Raw genomic sequence first — 21,979 nt, forward strand, 5'->3', positions numbered from 1 at the left:
TTGAACCTGGAAGGCAGAGGTTGTGGTGAGCCGAGATTGCATCATTGCACTCCAGCCTGGGCAACAAGCGCCAAACCCTGTCTCAAGAAAAAAAAAAAAAGAAATTTTAAAAAATCCAGCCATCATAATATTATTAATAATTTTAAGAACTCCCCTCCTTTTTGTTTCATGAGTGCAGTATCTTCTCTTACTTTCCCGAGGATTAATTATAATTTTTAAAAAATCCAACTTCCTGCATTGTATTTGTTTCCTCTTAGGTTCTTCCTGCCCCCTTCTGTTTGTATTCGTCCTTGTCTTATTGTAGAAATATTTTCACAACCACCTGATTATCCTTGGTTGTCGTACATATTTTAAGTAAGGCACTAAACACCTGATTCTGGAAGCTCTGTGGACCTGCTCCAAGCCTGTAGACTGCAGAGTCTTTGGGGATTCTATGGAGACCCAGCCATTTCTTTGGGAGACCCTCAAATACCAGTGTTTGTCGTTGTTTTAATTTTTATTTTTTCCTTGTAAATTGACTTGGATATCTCATCTGTCTTTCTTTATCTCTGGAAAACTTTATCCCAGTTTCCCTTGACATACTCCTTCAACCTCCTGGGAGAGGTAGGGGGAGGGGAGATGAGCCTGTTTGACTAGTTCTGGGAATGTGGTGAGGGAAGAGATCTGGGGATTTCGGCTCTGTGCTGACGCTTCCTTCATGCTACTCTGGTTTTGCACCCCTGCACTTCACCCTCTTTCAACTCCTGACCAAGTCAACTCCTGTTACTCACATCGACAGTCATTTTTCATGTTCAAGACCCCTGAACCGCTCTCATCCCCCACTCTCCGCTAACTCTCCTGCTTCGCTTCAGGTCTACATTGCCTCGCTCATTTCTTCCCTGCTGAGCTCTTTGATTAGTTTGCTAAGCAGCATCTCGGGAACAGCCCCCGTGCTATGTGTTCTTTCTTGTCATGGATATGTGTTTTTTCTTGTCATGCTATGTGTTCTTTCTTGTTCAAGGCAGAGTCGCGGCTGGGTTGTTAGGATGCTCGCGCCCCTGTACCCGGGGCGTGCAGGGAAGTGTAAGAAGGGGGCGAGGGGCGAGAAACGCTGAATTCTAGCCTGAATTGGTAGGAGAGCCTCGCAAGTTGAGTCACGGTTCCTGATTCCATTTAAATAGAACGTTTTGTTCACTTGTAGGAATTTCCTTTTCCATTTCTTTCATTAAATCGCGAACGTAGTAATGACTTAACGCTGGTTACGCATTCATTACAATCGAAGATTATATTAATTTGCGAGGGAAAGGGTCCTAGGTGTCAGGATGGCCGAGTGGTCTAAGGCGCCAGACTCAAGCTTGGCTTCCTTGTGTTGAGGATTCTGGTCTCCAATGGAGGCGTGGGTTCGAATCCCACTTCTGACACAACCATCTTATTCTCCTTTTACTCTACTTTCTCAGCCATTTCTGTGTTTTCATTCTTTCTACCTCAACTTTTTTTATTCTAACTAAAATGATACACTCTCAATGAGGTCTGCCCCCTTGCTTTTCAGTCTTGTTCGCTGTTTAGTAGTGAATCACGTTTTGTCCCGCTTTGGTCAGTTCGTTAAAAGGCGCATTCATTTACCACATGAGCACTCACCCAGAGGCGTACTGGGAGGAAACTAGACTAGGTAGGAATAGAAAGACATGTATACAGACTCCATCATTACATACTGGCCCTGAGCTCATAGGTTATTGGGACCGCAGATTACATGTTTTTCCTCAAGGCCAGAAACCATCAAAAATAAAAGTGATGAAACTGAAATTGAAAGCAGCAAGGTTCACGCTCAAGTTATCGGAAACAAGGCAAAAGGAGAGACATGAAAGGTTCCACCGAGATTTGAACTCGGATCGCTGGATTCAGAGTCCAGAGTGCTAACCATTACACCATGGAACCGTCCTCGGCAAAAAACGGATACTCGATCCACCTGGGGTCTCTCTTCTCTTCTACTTACTAATTGATTTAAAGTAATTTTGCAGGGGCAGTTTTTTTGTTTTGGATTGCCAAACGCAGGGATGGGAGGGGTAGGGCTCACACACTGTTTCCACCGCGCCTTTCTCCCAGATTTCTTTCCATCCTTCGGGGCAGGGCAGTATACTGATCTGGGAATATGGTTATTCCTGGAGATTTTTATTTTCTTTCGTTTCCATCCCACGAAAAGGTGAATTGAATTTTAGTCTCACGGTTTGAAAGGGAGAAAAGAGAGAAAAGAAAAAATATACTATCTACTTTCTACAGTCTTATTTATTCATTGTACGATACCTACAGATGCCTCTAGAACAACCTCTGAGTATCTTGGCACTGCCCCTCAGTTGTAACCATGGGCTTAAATTTTTAAAATCTGTCTCCCGCATTCCTCCAAAATGCCTTAAGTGCAGGGCTGAGTCTCAGTAGTCTTTGATAGCCCACGGTCTGCTACTTTGTAGAAGCTCAACCAATGCTTGTTGCATGAATGCATAAATGAAAGGATGAGTGAATGAATGAATGAATGAATGAATGAATACTCAGTGGGACAGCCCAGCTTAGACTTTTGGGAGACTTTAGACTTCTTTTTTGCCTTCACTTGCTAGGCTAAATTTTACAAGTTCAAAAGGGAATAATTATTTCTCCTCCTCCTCCTATCTTCTTTTGCCTTTCCAGGTCCCAGCTCCCAGGTGGACATCTTAGCGTCCAGATGACCCCACATATAGGTGTCCTTTAGTATGGATGACCAAACTAGGATGTTATAGTGCTGGATGTGGTCATTCATTTTTTCAAATCTTAACTTTATTAAGATAACATGGTTATTTATCTAGTAATTGTGAGAACAACATATAACAAATAGACCACATATATACGTAGCGTGTCTGGAAGAAATACTCAGATATAAATTACTACTTTAGTCAATCTTAATATTAATTATTTGTCAACTATGCTTAATGTGCCTCTCTAGTCTCTCAAGACTAAATTGCTAAGGAACCCTGGAATCATTTGCTGGCATTCATCCTTTCAAGCAAGGTGCCTGTTACAAAATATCTGCTCAATTAGTATGTATTGGATACATCTTTTGGAAGGTGAGGAAGGAAGCAGTGAAATTAGAAGACTTCTGCCTAGGCGACTGTAAAGTGCTCCTAAGCATCTACCCACCTCCCTGCACACGCAAACTCTCCATTCTATCTCCTCGAGTCTCCTAGCCTTAAAAGATGGTCTAAACTACCCCAGATCCAGGAAAATAACGGATCAAGTCCTTCTTCCCTAAAACAGGTGTTATTCTTTCTATTCTATGAGCCTCCACCTTATTTCTTAAAAAAAAAAAAAAGAAAGAAAAAAATGTTTACTGTTTAAGAAGATAGCAGAATCTCAAAAGCTAACTCTTCAACTGTGTTCAACTAAGGACCTTAAACTGCTCTCTGAGGATAGGTGAAGCGGGAAAGGCTCTAGGTGTCTGGTGACTGTTTCTTTTGTTGGTTAGTTTGTTTTTTCAGCCTTAGCACATTTATCCCTTGGAGAAGACAATGGAAAATAGGGCAGATGAGCGTGCGTGGCTTATTTATTCTTGAGTCTGGAGTTAAGAAGGTTGTACTTTTTCCTTAGGATTGCCCTTGGTTGGTTCACAAATCTCGCAAAGTGAATGAAAACACATGAAGGCCACTGAAGGGAATAACTAGGGGACGAGATGTCTGAGCCCCTAAATCGAGAAACATTTGGGCACTGTTTGTGGGACTGTACATATAGGTGTTATCTGTGGCCCCTAGGAAAACACAAGAGGAACCTGTCTCACTTAGGAAGCTGTGAGAACTGCCCACACAAGGCTTGAAAATGGAACTTTACTGGGTCAGAATGACGAGGGGGAAAAAAAAGAAAATACCTCACACTGGCAGCGGTGGGATTCGAACCCACGCCCCCGAAGAGACTGGAGCCTTAATCCAGCGCCTTAGACCGCTCGGCCACGCTACCACCCGTAGGGTGCGTTGCCGCTTTCAGTTTCACCCAAGTGACTGTCGCCCCTTTCCAGTCTTTTCATTCCCATTCCCACATCACCATAAGCCCTTCCCTCAGGCCCCTTCTTCAGCATTCCTTGCTTCTCAGCATAGCCCGAGAACCCCCGATCCCCGACACTTTGCTTCTTCTCAGCTCCCAGATGGATCCTGGACAGGATGCTGCAGGTGGTGCAGGAGGGGAATCCTGCCCCATTTATCATCAACACAGTAAAAAGGGGTCGAAGAGACCGAGAGCGCCAGAGGACGCCATGGGCTCCACATCCACTTGGATTCCAGGAAGTAAGCCTCTCGACTTCAGGAGTAAGCAAGTCCAACCGTTTGGTTTGAGCCTGTTGCTTCTAAGAAAAGCGAGGAAAAATCCTGAGACCTCCTCCCCTCGCCCTTCATCCACTTCAGGGGACCAAGTGTCTCCACGGAACTTCACAAGGGAGGCAAAGAGTGAACTCATTATTATTTGTCTTGTCTTCGTTTCAGAGGCGGTACATCTACGAAAGCCCTAATCATAGAGGGAAATACTCCTCGTTCCTGGCCCAGAAATGAGATGAGAAATCCAGGGCCCCGTACAGGAAGGCCTTTCGCAAAGTCCAGACTCAATTGCCTTCGCAGCCCTTACAGTTTCCTTAGGAAGGTCTGTGGGAGAACGAGGTTGGTTTAGGAATTGGCCCCTGCCTTGTACTACGTAGTTTTGTCATCCAAAGTGTTTTAGAAGTGAATTGAATCATAGTTACGCCTTATTTTGAAACACTGTAATTCAGAAAACGTAAAACCCTATTAATATGCCTCATAATCATCTTGGTAGAGCCGTTGGTTAAGCGGAAGGGACAGTTGCCTCCTTAGCGCAGTAGGCAGCGCGTCAGTCTCATAATCTGAAGGTCCTGAGTTCGAACCTCAGAGGGGGCAAGGCGTCTCTTTTGCCATTTTACTTCTTGACCCAAAATGAGTAAGACAACGAAGGAAGTCGACAAAACGTTGTTCTTTCTCTGTTTTCTCTATAGAAAAGTGTACAATATGTCTGGTAAGGGAAAAAAAAATCTAAGGACATTGCTTTGATGGAACAGAACGGGTAATTGCTGTTTAATAGAACCATGTTCAGTTACAAAACAGTGATTTTCACTAAGAATTAAATTCTCCAAAATTCTCATCTCCCCTCCCGCCCTGCATACCAATTGGAGATAGAGCTGGTAGCATTTTCAAATGTTTTTCAGATATGCTTGGCAATTGTCTTTGTTTTAAAAACACCAGAGTCAAGAAACTTACCAGTTTTAGAGTGCTGAGATAAGAAAAAGTGGGTGGAGGGTTGTACTAGGGGTGTGGAAGGTATAGAATCTAATTATCAATTACTGACTTGGTTATCTTTTACCATTCTTCTGGAATGGCTTACCACCAGGTTGCCACCAATAACATTCCATATGAAAAAAGAAAGGAAACAAAAAACTGACAAAAAACTCCCCCCTCAGTCTCATTGCATTGGACCTTTTATCTTGCTTCCAGTCCTGTTGACTGGATCTAAATCATCCAAACTACCAGATGCAGGAAGGGGTAAAAAAGAGAAACAAGAAGTGAAGAAGATAGGCTGATATTTACAGTCAAGATGAGCCCCTGACTCAAATAATAATGAGCAAGACTGATCATTAATGTCCTGCTCTTGAGTCCTACTTTGTTCCAAGCTGTGTTCCTATTAATCCATTCCCTCTCAGCTTTAAAATCACCCCTATATACTTTGTTTTGTGACATTGGGGCTGGGTGCCTGCAAATGATATTTCCCAAACTCCTTTGCCCATTGGCTTCCTCTTGTGTTCTGTCAATAAGAGGAACCAGAAAGAGACTAGAAAGCAAGAGGAGAGAAGCAGGGGCTGCTTTCTAAATTTTGTTCTTCCTGTCAGGTCACTCCAACAATGGCATTGAGTCCCATCTCTATTTGTTCTCTTCATGCATTCCAGAATGTCTCACTGTCCATTACATAAGTAAGTAGTAGTCCAGCTGCAGCGCGTCCTCTTTAGCACTCCGGGATGCCTTTCCTCAGTGGTCTCAACCTCTTCCTTTTTGTTCTTCCAGCCCTACAAGGTGGTAGCTACTTCCCAGTAGTTATCACCTCTGAGTTACCATGGTGTGCCCAGTTGAAATACCTAGTCTTATTCCTTTTTTTTTTGAGACAGAGTCTTGCTCTGTCACCCAGGCTGGAGTGCAGTGGCACAATCTCGGCTCGCTGCAACCTCTGCCTCCCAGGTTCAAGCGATTCTCCTGCCTCAGCGTCCCAGGTAGCTGGAATTACAGGCGCCCGCCACGACGTCCAGCTAATTTTTGTATTTTTACCAGAGACGGGGTTTCACCATGTTGGCCAGGCTGGTCTTGAACTCCTGACCTCAAGTGATCTGCCCCCTTCGGCCTCCCAAAGTGCTGGGATTACAGATGTGAGCCACCGTGCCCAGCCTTATTTCTTAACTAGACCCTGAACCACACATAGGGGGTGCAGGGATAGCACTCCACACAACAGAAAAAGCTTCTGCTCTCATGGAGTTTACATTTTAGTGGGGAATGATAAAGAATAAATTCAACCAGATATATAAAATGTGAGGTAGTGATACATGCCATGAAGGAAAAGAGCAAGAGAATGGAGAACAAAGGGGAGGGGATTGCTTTATAATAAAGGGTGACCAAGGAGGCCTTTCTGATAAGGAGGCATCTGAACAGAGACTTGAAGGAAGTGAGTGAGTGAGCTGTGAGGCTATCAGGGAGAAGAGAATTTCAGGCCAAGGGAACAGTAATTACAAAAGGCTTGGCAGGAATGCCATTGGCATGTTCAAGAAACGAAGGAGGAGACTAGTGCAGCTGTAGGTCAGTAAACAAGGGAGAACTTGATAGGAGATGAGGGGGTTAGATACACATAGACCCTACAGGATGCACATTGATCATGTAGGGTCTCAGAGGTCATGATCATGTTCAGAGAGGGAATTCGCTGCATAGGGGAGAGAAAAGACAACAGTGAGTTAAGTTGTGGAGGTCAGCCAGACCTTGAGAATATTCTGATTCATGAGTCTGAGATAGAACTGAGATAGAATCTGTGAATCTTTTTTTTTTTTTTTTTTGAGATGGAGTTTCACTCTTGTTGCCCAGGCTAGAGTGCAATGGCACGATCTCGGCTCACTGCAACCTCTACCTCCTGGTTCAAGCGATTCTCCTGCCTCAGCCTCTGGAGTAGCTGGGATTACAGGCATGCGCCACCACGCCCGGCTAATTTTGTGTTTTTAGTAGAGATGGGGTTTCTCCATGTTGGTCAGGCTGGTCTCGATCTCCTGGCCTCAGATGATCCATGCACCTGGGTCTCCCAAAGTGCTGGGATTACAGGTGTGAGCCACCGCAACTGGCCTGAATCTGAGTTTTTAACAGTGACTCCAGGAGATTTGAATGCCATCAGTGTGGCAACATTTTGGAAGCCCCAGTCAAGGACTTACTCGGCCTCTATTCATTTATCCCATGTTGACCGTCTCTGGAGAGATCACTTCCTCCCAAAATTCTCCTCATTTTTGTTTAGTCATCCAGGGCTTGCTTACTGGTTAAAACTAGGAGCACTTGCCTCATCAAGAGCAGAATAAATGCTCTACGCTTCCCAGAGAACTCTCAAAAGCTACAAGGTGCCATTTCCTATTCTGCTTTATTTCTAATTTTTCTTTTTCCTTTCTTTCTTTTTTTTTTTTTTTGAGATGGAGTCTTGCTCTGTCACCCAGGCTGGAGTGTAGTGGTGTGATCTCGGCTCACTGCAACCTCTGCCTCCCAGGTTCAAGTGATTATTTTGCCTCACACTCTTGAGGTAGCTGGGACTACAGTCATGCACCACCACACCTGGCTCATTTTTGTGTTTTTAGTAGAGATGGGGTTTCATCATGTTGGCCAGGCTGGTCTGGAACTCCTGACCACAACTGATTTGCCCACCTCTGCCTCCCAAAATGTTGGGATTACAGGTGGGAGCCACTGGCCTCGCCCTGTTTTGCTTTATTTCTGCCTTTCCCTGTAAAGAGCTTTTCTTGGTAAATAAGCAGCTGAGACATCTTGACACCTCCTGCCCTCCAGGTTCCCAGGGGCAGTCTGGGCCCAAGTTTTCTTTCTTCTAGCTGTTCCCCAGTTTCTCTGCATCATTCCGCCCCACTGCCATGTCTCGATGGCCTTCTTCTGCACAATGGCCTAATTTATGTTTTTGCATCACCTCTTCCTCCACTCTGACTCATTCTTTACATAAAGCCAGTGTACTCTTAAAAGTAATCTCATCATGTCATTTCTTCCTGCTTAGAATTCCCAGTGGCTTCACATTGCTGCTAGGGTGCAGTCAGCTCTCTGCACTACTAGCCATAACCTCTGAGCCTGTGAGTCACTGGTCTGTCCCTGCCTTCCTGTCCACCTCAGACCCCACCTTCATCAACACTCTCTTGAGCTCTCTGTACACAAGCTGCTCAGGCCTTCTCTCAGGTGTCTGGAAGTGTTCTGCTCTTTAATCTCTCTGGAATGCTGGAATCACATTTTTGTCCAACTAGGCCTTTAGTTTTCAGTTTAAACGTCACTTCCTGGGAGAAGTCTTCTCTAATCCCCTGGAAGAGGTCATCTCCCTTTATAATCCATGCTCTTGAAGATAGAGGGCAGGGTGTGATTTACAGTGTGCATTATTTTGTCTCGCCTTACTTTTCTTCCTTTATGTTCCCTTTATCTTGATTTAAATTAACATTTTTCACTTTATCTTACAGTATAGTTGTGTAAATAACCTCGAATCTGTTTTTCAATAGTAGCATAAATAAATGCACGATCAGAAATGTACCACATGACAACCATTGTGCTAGCCCTAGCCTTTGAGGGATTTCTGTTGTGAGATTAAAGTGGTCAAGAGATTAACAAACTTGTCTAAAGTGGCACAAGCAAAATGGTTAGTGTTCTAAATGATCCATTTTACAATAAGAAGTAATAATTGTGATAACACCTAATTTTCATGGAAATGTCACCAAGCGTTTGCTTACATTATCTCATTTGATTTGCAGTTAGGTCATGAGATTTTGCTTGTTTTTCCTCAACATTTTGTAACCTGAACGTTTTCTCGAGAGCATTTGTTACAGTGGCTGTTTAAACAGTGTAATTTGTCGTCTAACGGCTGCTTTTCACTTGTAAAATATGAATGCCCCAAGGGCTGAGGTAGTGTGTCCGGTATTGGTGGGTTCTTGGTCTCACTGACTTCAAGAATGAAGCCACGGACCCTCGCGATGAGCGTCACAGCTCTTAACGTGACGTGTCTGGAGTTTGTTCCTTCTGATCTTCCCATGTGTTAGGAGTTTCTTCTTTCTGGAGGGTTCGTGGTCTCGCTGACTCAGGAGTGAAACTGGAGACCTTCGCAGTGATTACTACAGCTCTTAAGACAGCACGTCTGGAATTGTTCGCTCTTCCTGCTGGGCTTACGGTTTCGCTGGCTTCAGGAAAAAAAGCTGCAGACCTTCATGGTGAGTCTTACAACTCATAAAAGCAATAGTGGACCCAAACAGTAACCACTAGCAAAATTTATTGCAAAAAGCAAAAAAAAAAACACCCCACAATATGGAAGAAAAGCCGTGCGGGTTGTGGATGCTGGCTCCGGCAGCCTGCTTTTATTCTCTTAGCTGGCCCCACCCACATCCTGCTGATTGGTAGAGCCGAGTGGCCTGTTTTGACAGGGCGCTGATTGGTGCGTTTACAATCCCTGAGCTAGATACAAAGGTTCTCCACGTCCCCACCAGATTAGTTAGATACAGAGTTTCGACACACAGGTTCTCCACGGCCCCACCAGAGCAGCTAGATACAGTGTCGATTGGTGCACTCACAAACCCTGAGCTAGACACAGGGTGCTGATTGGTGTGTTTACAAACCTTGGGCTAGATACAGAGTGCTGATATGTGTATTTACAATCCCTGAGCTAGACATAAAGATTCTCCACGTCCCCACCAGACTCAGGATCCCAGCTGGCTTCACCCAGTGGATCCCGCACCCGGGTTGCAGGTGGAGCTGCCTGCCAACCCCACGCCATGCGCTCGCACTCCTCATCCCTTGGGTGGTCGATGGGACTGGGTGCCGTGGAGCAGGGGGCGGCGCTCGTCGGGGAGGCTCGGGCTGCACAGGAACCCACGGAGGCAGGGGAAGGCTCAGGCATGGCAGGCTGCAGTCCCGAAGCCTGCCCCGCGGGAAGGCAACTAAGGCCCGGCGAGAAATCGAGCGCAGCGCCGGTGGGCTGGCACCGCTGGGGGATCCAGTACACCCTCCGCAGCCGTTGGCCCAGGTGCTAAGTCCCTTATTGCCCGGGGCCGGCAGGGCCTGCCGGCTGCTCCGAGTGCGAGGCCCGCCAAGCCCACGCCCACCCGGAACTCCAGCTGGCCCACAAGCGCCGCATGCAGCCCCGGTTCCCACTCGCGCCTCTCTCTCCACACCTCCCTGCAAGCTGAGGGAGTGGGCTCCGGCCTTGGCCAGCCCAGAAAGGGGCTCCCACAGTGCAGTGGTGGGCTGAAGGGCTCCTCAAGTGCCGCCAAAGTAGGAGCCCAGGCAGAGGAGGCGCCCAGAGCAAGCGAGGGCTGTGAGGACTGCCAGCACGCTGTCACCTCTCAGTAGTACTTCTCCACTGCAGTAAACCCAGGGCAAAGCTGAGAGCCTTGCTCAAAATAAGTTCTCAAAACCTATTTTTTTTTTTTTCTGGAGTCTCACTCTGTCACCAGGTTGAAGTGCAGAGGCAAGATCTCGGCTCCCTGCAACCTTCGCCTCCCGGGTTGAAGCGATTCCCTTGCCTCAGCCTCCCGAGTAGCTGGGACTACAGGCGTGCGCCACCACGCCCGGCTAATTTTTTTGTATTTTAGTAGAGACGAGGTTTCACCATGTTGGCCAGGATGGTCTCGATTTCCTGACCTTGTGATCGCCCGCCTCGGCCTCCCAAAGTGCTGGGATTACAGGCGTGAGCCACCGCGCCCGTGTGCCAGGTGTTCTTAAGGTCGCAGGGAAGACTGGATCATAACCTTTGAAGACTAAAGACAAGACAAACCTGGCGATTACGTCTGTAGTTATACATTGCTTTTACAAGTAATTGTTTGGAGTACATTACACAAAGATGGGAGTTAATTTTTTCCATGAGTTGGGGACAAAAATAACTGTGAGCCATATTCAAAGTGGGCAAAAGCATAGACGGGAATAAAGAAAAGGAACATGGATAGGATTTAAGTTGGACGATATCAAGTTTCTGCACCTTTTTACTCACTAGAATGTGCAGGAAGAAGGTTTTTTTTACAGGGAGCCCGGATAGCTCAGTCGGTAGAGCATCAGACTTTTAATCTGAGGGTCCAGGGTTCAAGTCCCTGTTCGGGCGAGAGCGGTGGCTTTTAGTATCTGATTCTGGCATCATGTTTGAAAAAGCCAAAAAGGACAGTATCGTTTTATAGAGACAGATTTCATATACTCTAAAAATTCACCAAACCCTGTAGAACCCCGAATTTTAAACCACGAATAGGCGAGTAACTCTGATGCAAAATAAAAGTAGTAAGGTGAACACATGGGCCCTCTACAGTGAGATAGCCCCAGATTTTCTGAAGAAAACTAACATTTAAGGACAACCTTAGAATACGAAGTATTTAATATTTTATGATTCCTGTTACTCTGCTTACAGGTGCCAAAGTAATCTGTTGTTACTTGCTTTCCAGTGCAGAGTTTATTTTACGTAGGAGGGAATATACTGATCAATTATCAAGAAAGTTATAATATGTTCATATTCTGGCTTGGCATATTTCTGGCATTTAGTTACCGTGAGTCAGCCCTGCAAGTCTTAAAAACTCTAGGTGAATTTAAAAATAGTTTCCGGCCGAGCGCTGTGGCTCACGCCTGTAATCCCAGCACTTTGGGAGGCCGAGGCGGGCGGATCTCGAGGTCAGGAGATCGAGACCATCCTGGCCAACACGGTGAAAACCCGTCTCTACTAAAAATACAAAAATAATTAGCTTGGCGTGGTGGCGGGCGCATGTAGTCCCAGCTACTCGGGAGGCTGAGGCTGGAGAAGGGCGTGAACCCGGGAGGTAGAGCTTGCAGTGAGCCGAGATTGCGCCACTGCACTCCAGCCTGGGCGACAGAGCGAGACTCCGTCACAAAAAATAAAAATAAAAATACATAAAAATAATTTCTGACGGGGCGCGGTGGCTCACGCCTGTAATCCCAGCACTCTGGGAGTCCGAGGCGGGCAGATCACCTGCGGTCAGGAGTTCGAGACCAGCCGGGCCAACATGCTGAAACAGTCTCTACTAAAAATACAAAAATTAGCCGAGAGTGGTGGTGCGCGCCTATAATCCCAGCTACTTGGGAGGCTGAGGCAGGAGAATAGCTTGAACCAGGGAGGCAGAGGTTGCAGCGAGCCGAGATCGCACGGCTCCACTCCATCCTGGTAGACAGAGGGAGACTCAAAATAAATAATACAAATAAGTAAATAAAATAAAAATAGTGTCTGATTCTGCAAAGGAGAGGAACAGACTCTGAATTGTGATGGCTCCAATAAGGATAAAGCAGTCTCTGAAGAGCTGCCTGAACAGCCAGACAACCCAGCTCTTAGGCTTCTCCCAAATCTTTAACAGCATTTCCTTAACTGTGGTAGATGCAGGCTCCTGGAACCAGAGGCCTAGGGTCCAGACGAAATTGTTAAGATGTTCCCTATAAAACGCTTCCTTAAGTCGGCAACAGAATGAACTGTTAAGAGAGCTGTCCTGAAATACAGACCCCTGAGGTCCAGACATATTGGAGGAGAGCCCTCTCTTTTTCCAGCACGGACTGGGCCAGAGAGGTATAGCTTGCAAGATGAATTTCAGTATGTGTAACTGCTGGGGCGATGATTGCAAGTAATCTGAGTTTGAGATGTTGATTGTGTGGAGTAAGATAGTGACAAGAAGCATGGAAAGAAAACCATAACATTTAATATGCAAATTAAATGATTGATTTGAGAAATACTTGTTTATCAGATACCGTGCTAGGCACTGAAAATATAGAACTGGATAAAACAAATTCAGTCTCTAACGGAATTTACAGTCTAGGAGGATGGGTGGGCAACAGACAATAAAAACGTTAAAAAATAAAAGAACAAGGAAACTTTATATAGTAAAAAATTCTATGAAGAAAATAAAACAGCTTGAGGTTGATGTGATGGGAGGCTGGTGAGTGAGAGAAGGGATGGTGTGTTGGTTTCCTAGGGCTGCCACAACAAATTGAATATCAGGTTTTCATCTGTCTATTCATTTTTTCAATAAATTAAGTTGCACCAGTAGAAGGATACTGTCCCACGAGGGAATTGAGGTCAGAAGAACTCGGAGAAAACAGCAAGCCCACTGGAAAGAGATGATACTCATAAGAAGAACTAAAAGAGATTTACTAGAACTTGATAAGCCGTCGGGACAAAGAGAGCTGAGACTTCGTCTGTCTGACAACATATGCCGGGCCCGGCAATTATAGAGATAATTGTATACTGAACAAATAGGGTTATTTGTGGAAATTGGCAAAACAGCAGCTGCCCCCTCTGAGGTTCGAACTCAGGACCTTCAGATTATGAGACTGACGCGCTGCCTACTGCGCTAAGGAGGCAGACAACTAGTACTCCTCAGCAGGTGTTTTCAACACTGATTTTTACCTTATTTAAATATTTTTGTCTATATTACCTTTATTTTAAATTTCTAAAATAAAATATTCTTATGAAACTTCTCAAAGCTCACCAGCTTCCAAAACCTGAATCAGATGAAGAAAGTCGCTGCTGATCCCGCTGCTTTTGCCCCTCTTATTCTGAACTGATGACCCCCTACTTCTCACCTTAGGTGGAAAATTTCCAAAACGTCCTGTCCAGAAACCTGACAATTAACCTGCACGGGCGTCCATCCATTTTGTCTGGAGAGATCAGGAAAACGGCCTGTTTTCTCTCTCCCTCCATACCGGTTCTTTCCCGCAGGAAAAGTGATCCGGTGTTTCCCATCCGGAAGCATTGAAGCGTTTACTATCTTAAAAAACAAAACAATGTCCTTTGACAGGCGTCTCCACCTGTCGCTATCTCATGTGCTCAAACGTCTTGTAAGGCCGTCTTAATGTACAGCAAACTTCTTGTAAGGCCGTCTTAATGTACAGCAAACTCCTTGTAAGGCCGTCTGTTTTAAAAAAATACCTCCCTAAGTCCCACTGGCTTTTCAACCCACTGCAGTCTTCCCTGATCACGTCTCCATCTCGGTCTTGAGGAAGTCCAAAGGGATTTGGACAAATGCGACTTCATGGGGTAAAGAATATGGCGCTCTTGGTGCAAACTCTTGGGCATCTGCTAGGATGTGAGAGCGGTAGTAATAGCAGGAAGGGGTGAAAAGCTTGTCTTCTCCACTGTCTTTGTTTGCCAGGGGATTGTCTGGGGTTTAGCACTCAAAGACCCACTTCCCAGGAAAACCCTACCTGGGATGTGAAAAGTCCGGGCTTTCGGTTTTTGGCGATAGGTTGGAGAGAATATATACACACAAAAAGTGACAACCCCATCCTTGTTCCCACCCCTGCCCCAGGGCCGAAAGCAACACTGATTTTATTGCCAATGGATAATAGGGTTTAGGTTATCCCCCTTTTGTAGTTGTCGCCGTTTTTCCCCTGTCCGCTGATGGTGACAACCTTGCACCGTGCATCGCTCTGAGTGAGGCGACTTAAATGCGCGATGTTAGCGTTTTCAGCCGTGACCGTAGCACTCGGTCTTTGACTGTAGACTGTTGTGTCTACATAGTGCTAGTTTGTACTGCTAGTTTAATTTTTTTTTTTTTTTTTTTTTTTGAGACGGAGTTTCGTTCTTGTCGCCCAGGCTGGAGGACAATGGCGTGATCTTGGGTCACTGCAACAGCTGCCTCCAGGGTTCAAGCGATTCTCCTGCCTCAGCCTCCCGAGTAGCTGGGATTAAAGCCTGCACCACCACGCCCGGCTAATTTTTTGTATCTTTAGTAGAGACGGGGTTTCACCATGTTGGCCAGGCTATTCTGGAACTGCTGACCTCAAGTGATCCGCCCGCCTCGACCTCGCAAAGTGCTGGGATTACAGGCCTGAGCCACCGCGCCTGGCCTTAGTTTAATTTTTAACATTGTGAATATTATGGCCAGATTTTTAGAGTTTAGATAACGAAAACGAGAACGATTATCATGCGAACGCCAGCATAACCCAGATAGCACTGAAAAAGTCTAAATAGACTGTTACTTCAATGACAGATAGAAGGACACATACAACCGGATTTGGAGAATAAATAATCAAAACGGAGCATACTATGCAATATTCAAAACAGATTTGGATGTGAAAGTACACAGGGAGACGGCATCTCTCAAGTCTGGGATGAGACAGGCAAGAACTTGTGAACCAATCAAAAGTGTTTTTGTCTCCCAAAAGTGACACCAGCGCTCTGTAGAGAATAGCATTGGGCTTGCTTACAAGGAGACCTTAAAAAAAGTTAAAATTAAATAAAAGAAAATGGTATTGGGCAGAATATTAGAAAAGAACACGCATTATTTTATGGCTTCCTTAATTACTCTATTTCCTGATTCAGAGGTTGCATCTCGTGGGTGAACAAGAGGAAATTCTGATACCACATATTGGTGTCTTGCAGTGTACAGCTGATTCTATCAGACGACCTTGCTCTCTACAACATAATGATGTGTCAAATCCACCTCAACCATTAAAAAAAAAGTTTCCCTTAGCTCTTACATACTTTGATTTGAAACATGATGTTGAAAATCATCTTTCCTGGTATGCATGAAGACTTAATGAAACCACTTGAAGCATAAACAATCATTGATATGTTGGTCAACTACAAGTTAGATCTTGCTCATCTATCTGCATATTTGGCAGACAGTGCAAATGTAAAATTTGGCAAATTCCATTCAGACTATTAACTTTCTACCAAAGAAAATGAAAAGATCTTACATGTGACGTGTTCTGCACATGTTGTTCACAACACTGCTAAGAGGCCGGGCGTGATGGCTCACGCCTGTAATCCCAGCACTTTAGGAGGCCAAAGCGGGTGGATCACCTGAGGTCAGGAGTTTGAGACCAGCCTGGCTAACATGGTGAAACCCCTTTTCTACTAAAAATACAAAAAATCAACAGGGTGTGGTGGCACATGCCTGTAATCCCAGCTACTCGGGAGGCTGAGGCAGGAGAATCGCTTGAACCCCAGAGGCAGAGGTTGCAGTGAGCCGAGATCGTACCATTGCACTCCAGCTTGGGCAACAAGAGCGAAACTCCGTCTCAAACAAAACAAAACAAAACAAACAACACTGCTAAGAAGGATTGTGATTTGTTTACTGGTGATATTGAGGCTTTCATGGCTTAATGAGATTTATGGTCACTTTTTAGTTTCCTCAAAATGTGCAGAAACACTTAATAAGAATTTTCACTTTATAGAAACGAAAGGAGGTAGCCTCCTTAGAAATGTCTAAAGTTGACTATAATTATTGCTGGCCATAGGATAGATGTTAAAATGTTTACTTGGTGTAAAATCATATTTTCAAAATGTGGGACAAGAGGAATGCTATTCTCTAATTTGACAATATTTTAAGAGTGAGAATGGAGAAAAGAACTACCGTAAAACAGAAATTTATACTTTCATTTGTTTGACGTTGTCGAAGAACAAAATTTCAACACACTTAGGTTAAAGATCAGATCAACTTTTATTGGCAATTCATGAATCAGGCAGCATCTCATCTACAAAATAGGAAGGTGCTCTGACGAGGAGATGAGGTTATAGGTAGAAAAGGTTGAAGAAACTACAAACAAGGAACAATAGGTGGATTGGTAATTACAAAGTGACTGTCCTTGTAAGGTTAAAGCAGAGGATACTTCCTTAAAATGCTGGCTGAGGTAGTCTGGACCCTTTTCTACTGGTTATTGTGAATCTCCTGTTTTTTGGAAAACTGGCCTGTTTTAAATTTCAGTTTGATTACTTGGCACCCTGCACAAAGGGCTCCCTTCTGGTTTGGTCTGGTCTGTTGGAGCCTAATGCAGGAGCTCATTCCAAAACAATAGCCTTCCATTAATTTTAACAATGTTATGTTATGTAGATTGTGACATAAAGATTCATACACTAAGAAAAGATTCTTTTTTTAAAAAAAAAAGACTGCTTCAGAATGCAAGTTAAATAGGACTTTATCAATCTCTTGCTAAAAATACAATTTATTTGGAATCCAAGCTTTGTTTCCCAAGTTTATCATTTATTTATTTCATTTTATTTATTAATTTTTTTGAGATGGAGTCTCCCTCTGTTGCCCAGGCTGGAGTGCTGTGGTGCGATCTCAGCTCGCTGCAACAGTCTGCTATTGCTAGTAAGTAAAATACTGAGTATTCAATGCTCAAATGCTTTTGTTGAGAGGATATTTAGTGTGATTTTATCACACTAGAATGATACCAGGAATCTAAGTAATATGGGCTTGATAAGAGCAGAGCTGCAATTCAAAGTGAATTTTACCTTTGACTGTATTCAGTATTACCACTATATAAAAGAAAATAAAGATGTCTTAAATGTTGCAGACAGGTCACAGAAAGAATATTGGAAAAAGAAACAGAAAGGGTAAAGATACTCAATTGTTTCATGCGACAGAAAGAAATGTCATTATTTTTTATTAAATATAGGTAATATCTGCTTAAGTAGTTTTATTGTAGTTATGTTCTCCTTTTACATTCTTGTTGTATTTTACGTTTTTGTATTTATGTTTTTCATTTATTAATGTGCCTTAAAGTTGAAATAATATAGCCTATGAGACTTAAATATCCAATAGTTTTAAAAAGTTAAAATAAATCACTACATAAGAGAACAGATAGAAATACTAAAAACATATTGTTATATTTTTCCCAAACATATTATTTATGTAATTAGTCCTATTATAAATTACTTCTAATTGCCATTATTAACTACTCCTATTGAGAGGTGACAGCATGCTGGCAGCCCTCAGAGCCCTCGCTTGCTCTTGGCACCTCCCCTGCCTGGGCTCCCACTTTGGTGGCATTTGAGGATCCCTTCAGCCCCCCCACTGCACTGTGGGAGCCCCTTTCTGGGCTGGCCAAGGCCGGAGCCCACTCCCTCAGCTTGCAGGGAGGTGTGGACGGAGAGGCACGAGCGGGAACCGGGGCTGTGTGCGGCGCTTGCGGGCCAGCTGGAGTTCCGGGTGGGCGTGGGCTTGGTGGGCCCCGCACTCGGAGCAGCCAGCCAGCCCTGCTGGCCCCGGGCAATAGGGAACTTAGCACCCGGGCCAGTGGCTGCGGAGGGTGTACTGGGTCCCCAGCAGTGCCAGCCCACCAGTGCTGTGCTCGATTTCTCGCTGGGCCTTAGCTGCCTTCCCTCAGGGCAGGGCTCGGGACCTGCAGCCCACCATGCCTGAGCATCCCGGACGAGCACCACCATGGGCTCCTGTGCGGCCCTAGCCTCCCGGACGAGCACCACCCCCTACTCCATGGTGCCCAGTCCCATCGACCACCCAAGGGCTGAGAAATGCGAGCGCAGGGCGCAGGACTGGTAGCCAGCTCCACCTACAGCCCCGGTGCGGGATCCTCTAAGTGAACCCAGCTGGGCTCCTGAGTCTGGTGGGGATGTGGAGAGTCTTTATATGTAGCTCAGGATTGTAAATACATCAATCAGCACCCTGTGTTTAGCTCAAGGTTTGTGAGTGCACCAATCGACACTCTGTATCTAGCTGCTCTGGTGAGGACGTGGAGAACCTTTATGTCTAGCTCAGGGATTGTAAATACACCAATCAGCACTCTGTATCTAGCTCAAGGTTTGAAAACACACCAATCAGCACCCTGTGTTTAGCTCAACGTTTATGAGTGCATCAATCGACACTCTGTATGTAGCTGCTCTGGTGAGGACGTGGAGAACCTTTATGTCTAGCTCAGGGATTGTAAATACACCAATCGGCACTCTGTATCTAGCTCAAGATTTGTAAACACACCAATCAGCACCCTGTGTTTAGCTCAAGGTTTGTGAGTGCACCAATCGACACTCTGGCTGCTCTGGTGGGGCCCTGGAGAACCTGTGTGTCAAAACTCTGTATCTAACTAATCTGTTGGGGACGTGGAGAACCTTTGTATCTAGCTCAGGGATTGTAAACGCACCAATCAGTGCCCTGACAAAACAGGCCACTGGGCTCTACCAATCAGCAGGATGTGGATGGGGCCAGATAGGAGAATAAAAGCAGGCTGCCAGAGCCAGCATTGGCAACCTTCTCGGGTTCCCTTCCACATTGTGGAAGCTTTGTTCTTTCACTTTTTGCAATAAATCTTGCAACTGGTCACTCTTTGGGTCCACGCTGCTTTTATGAGCTGTAAGACTCACCACGAAGATCTGCAGCTTCATTCCTGAGCCCAGCAAGACCACGAGCCTACTGGGAGAAACAAACAACTCCAGCCGCGCTACCTTAAGAGATGTAACACTCACCGTGAAGGTCTGCAGCTTCACTCCTGAGCCAGCGAGACCACGAACCCACCAGAAGAAACTCCGAACACATCTGAACATCAGAAGGGGCAGACTCCAGACGCACCACCTTAAGAGCTATAATGCTCACCGTGAGGGTCCGTGGCTTCATTCTTGAAGTCAGTGAGACCAAGAACCTACCAATTCCGGACACACCATTATTGTTTTGTTTAAGTAATAACAGCTTTGCAATGGAGAAACAAATATTACAGAATAATATATAATTTCAAACATCTATTTTTAAAATTTGATGTCAAAGTAATACATGTATATATTATATAATTGTTGGATTTTTTTTTTTTTTTTTTGTGGGGGTGGAAAGGTCTGGTATGGCTATGTCTCAGTTGGCTCCCTAAAAAGTTGAACAGCAAAAGCAACTGGTTCACCAGTTTGGGGAAACACTATTTATGAAAAGAATAAAGAATTAAGAGGTCTCAGTGAGCTTCAAGGACAACGTCTGGCTTAACAGATAAAAATGGATGGTTTCTGATAGACAATAATGGTTTATAGGTGATTGGAGGTAACAGGATGATTGCCAATGGCTTTTCCTTCTTTTCAGATACTTATTCTTTGGGTCATGAAACTGCTTCTGCCTGAATAATAAAACAATTTTAGCAACACTGAAGGAAGTTATTATTTCCTTTCTGCTGTGAAAAAAGATTAAAAGAGGTCATCTCCTAAACTCGAGGCTGGTATACTTGAGGTCTTTCATTAACATTCAAGGATTTAATATTTGTAAAAGAAGACCCTCAGGGGTCTAATGAGGAACATGTGTTTTTTTTTTAATTTATTTTTATTATTTATTTATTTATTTATTTTGAGATGGAGTCTTGCTCTGTTGCCCAGGCTGGAGTGCAGTGGAGCCATCTTGGCTCACTGCAAGCTCCGCCTCCCGGGTTCACGCCATTCTCCTGCCTCAGCCTCCCAAGGGACTACAGGCGCCCGCCACCACACCCGGCTAATTTTTTTGTATTTTTAATAGAGACGGGGTTTCACCGTGTTAGCCAGGATGGACTCGATCTCCCGACCTCGTGATCCACCCACTTCGGCCTCCCAAAGAGCTGGGATTACAGGCGTGAGCCACTGCGCCTGGTCGGAATGTGTTTTCATGAAGGGGGAATATCAACTGGGCCAAATGACATTGAGAGGCTGAGCAAATTGAAGCCTGAAAATTGAACATTGGGAGAGCATTGGGAACATTATGGCAGGCGGGAGACAGGAGTAGATTGCACCTCTTACTTCAATGCACGGAGCAGCGTGTGGAGGCCCTCATCATGAATTTTAACTCCAGAATGACTTCAGGAATAAATCAGGAAACCCGAGAGGACCCACGGACCCTCTGAAGGAAGAAGATTGCTCCTGTAGGACCTGGGAGACACCTCAAATACTGTGAGTGCCCAAACCGTGGAAGTGAGAAAGGGAGATCCTCCGCCCCCGAGCACACACCCCCACTGGGGAAACTGAAGGTCTAGTTTACGGGAGAAGATTCTGACTTTATCTGGAGCTGAGTCAATTTAGAGAGCCAAGGGAAATACAGGGGTAGAGGAATCAATTGGACAGGCCCTGTGAGCTTGCTGGGTCCCCAAGTAGGCCACTCCTGCTGGCATCACAGGGATCCCTTGGGAGGGCAGCCAGAGGCACAGGGAAAATGGCACAGGAAGAAGGAAACCTCCAGCTGAGCTTTGTAACAATTTGAACTAGTCAAGAAACCTCATGGCCAGAACTTGGGGGAGGGCATGAATCCTGCATGCAGACTCCACAGGTAGGGGAAGAACTAAAACCCTACTTTCTTTCACAGCTGGGAGGCGGGTAGCCTGGGGCAAATTCTCAACTCTTCTTGCCCACTGCCTGGAAACAGATTTGGTGCTGTTAGGGGAGGCACAGTGGGAGTGAGACTGGCCCTTCAGATTGCATGGGAGCTGGGTGAAGCCTGTGACTGCAGGCTCTCCCCCACTTCCCTGACAACCTGCATGACTCAGCAGAGGCAGCCAAAATCCTTCTAGGTACATAACTCCATTGACCTGGGAACCTCCCCTCCTCCACAGCAACCGCAGCAAGACCCACCCAAGGAGAGTCTGAACTCAGACACGCCTAGCCCTGCCCTCACCTGATGGTCCTTCTTTACCCACCCTGATAACTGAACACAAAGGGCATATACCCTTGGGAGTTCTAGGGTCCTGCCTACCACTGGTTCATCTCCATACTACCACAGTTGATGTTCTCTGGAAAGTGCCACCTACCAACAGGAGGCCAACCAGCACAAAAATAGAGCATTAAACCACCAAAGCTAAGAACCGTCACGGAGTCCTTTTCATACCCTGCCACCTCCACTGGAACAGATGCTGGTATCCAAGGCTGAGAGACCCATAGATGGTTCACATCACAGGAATCCGTGAAGACAACCCCCAGTACCAGCCCACAGCCTGGTAGACTTGCTGGGTGGCTAGATCCAGAAGAGAGATAACAATCATTACAGCTTGACTCTCAGGAAGCCACATCC

At 45.3% G+C, this 21,979-nt stretch overlaps 6 non-coding genes across 6 annotated transcripts; 3 read left to right on the top strand and 3 right to left on the bottom strand.

Moving 5' to 3' along the window:
- The first annotated feature begins 1,295 nt into the window (after window positions 1–1,295).
- On the top strand, window positions 1,296–1,400 carry TRNAL-CAA (transfer RNA leucine (anticodon CAA)). Its single transcript has 2 exons — window positions 1,296–1,333; window positions 1,356–1,400. It is a non-coding gene; the product is annotated as a tRNA-Leu (tRNA).
- Window positions 1,401–1,842: 442 nt separating this feature from the next.
- On the bottom strand, window positions 1,843–1,914 carry TRNAQ-CUG (transfer RNA glutamine (anticodon CUG)). Its single transcript has one exon. It is a non-coding gene; the product is annotated as a tRNA-Gln (tRNA).
- A 1,958-nt stretch (window positions 1,915–3,872) lies between these two features.
- TRNAL-AAG (transfer RNA leucine (anticodon AAG)) lies at window positions 3,873–3,954 on the bottom strand. The gene has a single exon. It is a non-coding gene; the product is annotated as a tRNA-Leu (tRNA).
- An 871-nt stretch (window positions 3,955–4,825) lies between these two features.
- On the top strand, window positions 4,826–4,898 carry TRNAM-CAU (transfer RNA methionine (anticodon CAU)). Its single transcript has one exon. It is a non-coding gene; the product is annotated as a tRNA-Met (tRNA).
- A 6,381-nt stretch (window positions 4,899–11,279) lies between these two features.
- On the top strand, window positions 11,280–11,352 carry TRNAK-UUU (transfer RNA lysine (anticodon UUU)). The gene has a single exon. It is a non-coding gene; the product is annotated as a tRNA-Lys (tRNA).
- Window positions 11,353–13,525: 2,173 nt separating this feature from the next.
- On the bottom strand, window positions 13,526–13,598 carry TRNAM-CAU (transfer RNA methionine (anticodon CAU)). The gene has a single exon. It is a non-coding gene; the product is annotated as a tRNA-Met (tRNA).
- Between the last annotated feature and the right edge of the window lie 8,381 nt (window positions 13,599–21,979).

This window comes from Pan paniscus, chromosome 5, assembly GCF_029289425.2.
Source record: "Pan paniscus chromosome 5, NHGRI_mPanPan1-v2.0_pri, whole genome shotgun sequence".
Classification (NCBI taxonomy): domain Eukaryota; kingdom Metazoa; phylum Chordata; class Mammalia; order Primates; family Hominidae; genus Pan; species Pan paniscus.